We start from the raw sequence: 6,050 nt of genomic DNA, 5'->3' as shown, positions 1-6,050 counted from the left end.
AAAGATTGCCACCGCTGGTCGTTCTCGTCGCGAAGCCACGTATTCCATAGCAGCAAATCTATGGCGTACCTGGAGTCCGCCAGTAGATCTGGTGGGAGGCGGGCACGCTGTCGGTTGGTCTCCTCGCGGCGGGCACGGCTTCTCACGGGCACTGAAGGGATCGGCACGCGGTCGTCGGTGAGATGCCAATTGTTTGGCAAGTGGACATCTTCCACGGCACCCGCGTCACCGTCTCCCAGTAACGACGACATACATCGACGTGGATGTAGGGCTTCTCGCGATGCCCGGTCGCCGGCGGCGCCATCTGGGAAGCTGGCGGAGCAGGTGGTGCGGGCGGCGTGGATCTGCTGGAGCGGCGTCGGCTAGAGGAGTCGTCCTCGCGGTCGTGCTTCCCCTTGATCCAGTGCCAGCCCATGGCGCCGACGGGGAGGTGGGCGAGCGGGGTGCGACGACGGGGGTTGGCTAGGGTTTGTTCGTGTCGGCAATGAAGGAGGCATGCCGGTTTGGAAGTGGAAGCTGTGGACTGGCCGGTCCACGGCTTCCACATTAAGAAGGACGGCGACCCTACGCCCGTGTCAATGACAGTCGGGTCCCGCCGGTCGTGCGCGTTCAATTTAGGCGGTGGGGGTAGGTGGAAGGCCGCCAGCGTCCCCAAGGCAGGCGAGGAGCAACCGCGTGCCCGTCCGTTCGGCGTCCCTGTGAACGCAAACCGGGCGCATGTTTATGTTGAAAATGGGATGGGCTGGACGCCAAACGGACAAAATTTAAGGATACGGCCGCGTGTTAAGCCGTGTCATCTGTCCGTTTTAGCTCAAACGAATACGGACAGACAGAATGGGGTCGCGCCTTGGAGTTGCCCTCAGGCTACCATGTCATATGTATGGTAGGGCTGCTTGGTTGCCGTCATGAGCTCGATTGCCTGGAGCCCGTGTCATCTGCTTGAGGTTTGTTTGATTGGTGTCCTCAGAGTTTAGCCCGAAGATTCTTACTTGTGCATGGCTGCGTCAGGCCTATGAAATTGGAAGCCTGAGCATGGTCGTGTCTCCTCCCTTTGCTGTCTCAGCACCTATAATAAACTATTATTACTTTTTTTAAATGGAGACAAAAGATTTGCCTCATATATTAAGTGAGGAGAAGAAAAAGGTTGTTACAACACAGTGCCAAGAAACAGCATGGCAATTACTCTCGCAATAAGAAAGACCTTAATTTTTTTGCCCTGGCTTTAACCCAAAGATTAGACTCTTCGATCACATTGTTTAGCAAAACATGCGGAGGGGCACTCTTGTGTCTAAACACCCTTGCATTACGCTTATTCCAGATCACCCATGAAACCAACATGGTTATCGAAGCCTTCGTTTTTCGGTTGGCGGTGCCCTCGGCGCTCAAACTCGCCCACCATTCCTTGATGGAGTCGTACAAGTGCCATGCGGACGTGTCCACGTCGTGGATGCAGAGCTTCTGAATGACCATGTTCCAGAGCCTGAGGGTGAAGCGGCATCTGAAGAATAGATGGGGACCGCATTCCTGCACCCCTCTGCACAAGGGACAAGGGCCACATTTTGGCCAGCCTCGCCTCTGCATTCCGTCTACAGTCCAGATCCTATCTTGAAGCGCGAGCCAAGCAAAACTTGATTTTCGGAGAGGCCCAAACCATTTCGTCCATGGGGAAAAGGACCAAGCCCAAAAACCGTGCCCTGTACGCGGAGGCCACGGAGTAGTTCCCGGAAGTCGTGTGCTTCCAAAGGATGTCATCGTCGGCAAGCTCATCAAGGTGGACCTCTTGGAACATCGTCCATAGGGTGAAGAATTGTGAAATGTGCTCAATGGAGGCCGGTGTAGGTGGCCTGATTTTGAGAATCCACGCGCTCTCCTTGAGAGCCTCCCGCACCTTCCAGCGCTTCCGCGAGGAAGCCTCATAAATGAGCGGAGCGATATCTCTGGCTTGCGACCCAAAAGCCAAGGGGAGTCCCAAAAAGGTGTCAGTGCACCATTGCCAACCGTGATCGTGGTACATGCGTAGAAATTTTTTAAGTCATCCTCATCACACGGGTTCCCACCTCCAACCCACAGCTTTGTGGGCTCCTTCCACTCATACCAAGGCCACAGCAGACGCAAGGCCCACACGAACTTGAAGGTGTTTAGGACCCCAAGCCCACCATATTCAAGCGGCCTCACTACTACCACTTTGAATGCAACCCAGGCTAATGATAAGTCAAACACTACCTGTACGCCGTACCTGTTCAGGAGTGGTTTTAGGTTATCAAGCAAACACTACCAGTATAGGAGATGTGCCTGATGAGTCAATTTATGATATAAGTTCAGAGAAGTGCATGGATAAACCCGGATACATATGAACCCATTTTGGAAAACACATTTTGCAATGTCAAAAAAATCTGAAAAAAGATGCACGCAGACATCTTCATATTCTATGTGTGTGCAGAAAGTTTCACAGAAAAACAACTTTTTTTATAGCCTCTGCAAAAAAGACAAAATTTTGTGCCGTGAAACGCTATTTAGAAGCAGTAAAATTTGTCTTTTTTACTGAGACAAAACAAAAATATTTTTTTACATAAAACTTTGTGCCGTGGACATACCTTTGCCAATATGTATGCATAAGTTTTTTGTAGAAAATTTCAACATTACAAAACGTGTAAAAAATATATTTTTGAAAAGCGGATGCAGATGCCCCCGTATGTAGATCGTCCACTCTCTACAATTTCAGGCCATACTCAGACATGAGAAAAACTCAGACATGCTCCTCAGGGTTGCAACCAAACAACCCCGCTCTCTTGCAAACTACTGCATCGGAAACAATGACGAGCCCAGTAGCGCCAGCACCGCCTTCGCCCTAAGGAGGTTCGAAAGGTTCGCAGACGGCGCTGACGAGTTCATACGGGTTCGTGGACTGCTCTTGCGCCTGATAAGATCATGGCATGGATCCAGAGAGTGGATAATACCCAATCTATTTTGTCCAAGCGCAGATGTAATGCCCTAAGCTGCTCTACAAGTATATATGCATGCCGATGATCTTTATTCAGTCTTTGCATAGATTATCTAAAAAAGAGTCAAATTTATACTCACTTGTAAGATTTTGAATCACGTCCAGTGAAGAAGAGTTAGACAGTAGACTATCAAGGCATGTCTTGTCAAATCAATTAGGCCTGGCTTTCTACGCTGCTTGACTTTACGGGATTTTGAATCATGTAACGATTCTTTGATGCAGTATCATGTCAGATCATAGGAATAGACAATTTGTTAACACCAAACTCTTTCTTATCGTACCATATATCAACTCCCATTATTTGAGCCAGTGTGTATACCGGATCCGTGGCGCAATGGTAGCGCGTCTGACTCCAGATCAGAAGGTTGCGTGTTCGATTCACGTTGGGTTCAATATCCCGAAATAATCCGGTTCTTTTTTATTCTTTCCCAACTTCCTTATTTTTGAGATACGGCCTTTTGCTACCCCATTTCCCCTGCCCATGACTTTTTTTGAACAAGAGACCGAAAGCACGGCCCAAACCCCGGTCCAGTTTTCCTTTTCCCAAATTCTTTCCGGTGCACGCGCATCATTTGAACGAAACGGTCGGCCGGTCTTACATGCATCTATATGTTAATTTTTTTTGTCTTCTAATGCATGTGACTGTTATTATTAAATACGAACACACTAATTGCCACATTTCGAAAAAAACAGATCCATACACATTTATTTTAGAGTTCTAAATTTTAAAAAGTCATATCTTTCAAACTGTTTGTCGGAATTTAGATCCGTTTTCACTGCTGGAATTCTTGCGACGAGATCTTTGAAATTAGATCCCATATGGGTATATTTCGACGAATTTTTTTCGATGCCAACTTTAATGCTATATGGTGCAACTTTAGTGCTGTATTGTGCAACTTTAGTACTACATCGTGCAACTTTTTCCAAAACTAATTTATGGATCTGTATGATTCAACTTCCTATGAGATTGCAATCTAGCAACCACGACAACTTTGTCGTGCAACTAGCCTACTGTCCTGGCCAACTACCTAGTAGTCGATGTGCAACCCTCGTTCGTTGGCTTGTAATGTAGTCTAGTTGCACACATATATGCTCAGTTGGCTTGTAATTTAATCTAGTTGCACACACATTGATGTTTAGTTGGCAGGACTATTGACACACACATATGCTCAGTTGTCTTGTAATGTAATCTAGTTGCACACACATTGATGTTTAGTTAGTAGGACACTAGTTGCACACACATATGCTCAGAGCATGCTTGGATACGTTTTAGTCCCATGACTAAAAGTAGTGGGACTAAAACTTGCTAGTCTCACCCATGCTTGGATCCAAATACTAAAGAGACTAAAATCTAGTTATTGAGCATTTATTATCCTCCAAACCCTCCAATCCAGAACTAAGGAGAGGAATTAAATGAGGAGAGAGAGAGCTAATACATATTTTAGTAGGTTTCCCATGACTAAAAGATTTTAGCCTCAAGACTAGTCCTAGCCTCTCTTTAGTCAGGGGTGCTTGGAACTTTAGCCTCTAAAAGAGACTATTTTTAGTCAGACTAAAAATAGTCCCTTGTATCCAAGCACCCTCTCAGTTGGCGCGGCAATGTAGTCTAGTTGCACACATATTGATGTTTAGTTGGCAGGACTATTGGCACACACATATGCTTCGTTGACGCGGCAATGCAGTTTAGTTGCACACACATTGATGTTTAGTTGGTAGGACTATTGACACACACATATGCTCAATTGACGCGGTAATGTAGTCTAGTTGCACATATATTTGTGTTTAGTTGGCGAGAAAACTAATTCGTTGAAACATCCTCATGCGGAATCTACTTTTGAAGAGCACGTCGCGAAAATTTCAACGGTGAAAACGGATCTGAATTTCGACACGCGGTTTAAAAAAATATGTTTTTTATAATTTTGAAAACCAAAAATTAATGCACAAGGGACAAACACGAGAAACATTAATGCAGCAATATGTGGGCATTCATCACCTGAGAAGAGACCATATAGGAATGATTAATTAGCAGTGTCTTTTTTAGCACTTTTAAATTACAGTAATTTTAGAATCAGGTTTCCTAATTGGGACGAAGGAACATAAAGTCTTCTGAAAAGCAGGACGCCCAGAAGCGCTACGGGCGTCCAGCCGCCCGCTAGACGCGTCCCTTCCTTTTTTGCGTTTAGCTAATTCTAGGGCTATGTATGCCTCAAACAAAAAAAAAAGCTAATTCTAGGCCTTGCATTTTCCTCGGGCCATGAAAAGCCTAACTTAAAAATCGTCTCAAAACTCAAAGAAGAAATAGTCATTTCACAAATAATCCGCGGAGATTTAGCGGTCATCCAACTTGGTGCACCAAATATTCACCTCTGTTTCTTTTTCCTACTAGTCATTGTGTACGTGCAATGCACGTTAATTTGGAAGTATATTAAGTGCATACGAACATTAAATAGAATATTATTTGCGTGTTATTATGTGATTGACACTATATTTGGCATGAAATTAACTGCATGCTAAATGTGTTGAGCGCTCGACATTGAAGCAGTCTAGGTCGTTGGATTGACATGATTTAATGGCCGAGATTAATTAAATCTACCCCTTTGAGTCTTTTTATATTGGTATAGATATATCCGGCGCAAGCATAACAATTGAAGATAAATATCATCCTTTGTCCATAATGATGTTATGTAAAAATTCCAATGCATCAATATAATTTTACAATTCAAACATGAAGTTTTCCAATAAATAGTTTGAATCTGAATTTAACTTATTTGTATTTATTTTTAGTTCACCTCTTGAAGCCCCACAAATGCTCGAGCGAATATGTCGATGCATTTGGATAAAATTCTCAAACGTTGCTGGATTTTGCTGTGGAAGTTGGATTGGATCACACATGCGCTATAATTCCAAACCGCGGCGAACTCCATCACGCTGATCCTTCACAATCATGTTGTGCATAATCACACAGATTGTCATCACCTCCGACAAATGTCTCTACATCCCATGTTTCTGTGGTCCTCGAACAGTGGGCTCAGAGCACCTCCAACTGCCC

General features: G+C 44.9%; 1 non-coding gene across 1 annotated transcript; it reads left to right on the top strand.

Annotated features, from left to right (window-relative positions):
- The first annotated feature begins 3,321 nt into the window (after positions 1–3,321).
- Positions 3,322–3,393, top strand: TRNAW-CCA (transfer RNA tryptophan (anticodon CCA)). Its single transcript has one exon. It is a non-coding gene; the product is annotated as a tRNA-Trp (tRNA).
- The last annotated feature ends 2,657 nt before the right edge of the window (positions 3,394–6,050 follow it).

This window comes from Triticum aestivum, chromosome 5A (assembly GCF_018294505.1).
Source record: "Triticum aestivum cultivar Chinese Spring chromosome 5A, IWGSC CS RefSeq v2.1, whole genome shotgun sequence".
NCBI classification, from domain to species: Eukaryota; Viridiplantae; Streptophyta; class Magnoliopsida; order Poales; family Poaceae; genus Triticum; species Triticum aestivum.
This window is presented reverse-complemented; position numbering and strand designations above follow the sequence as displayed.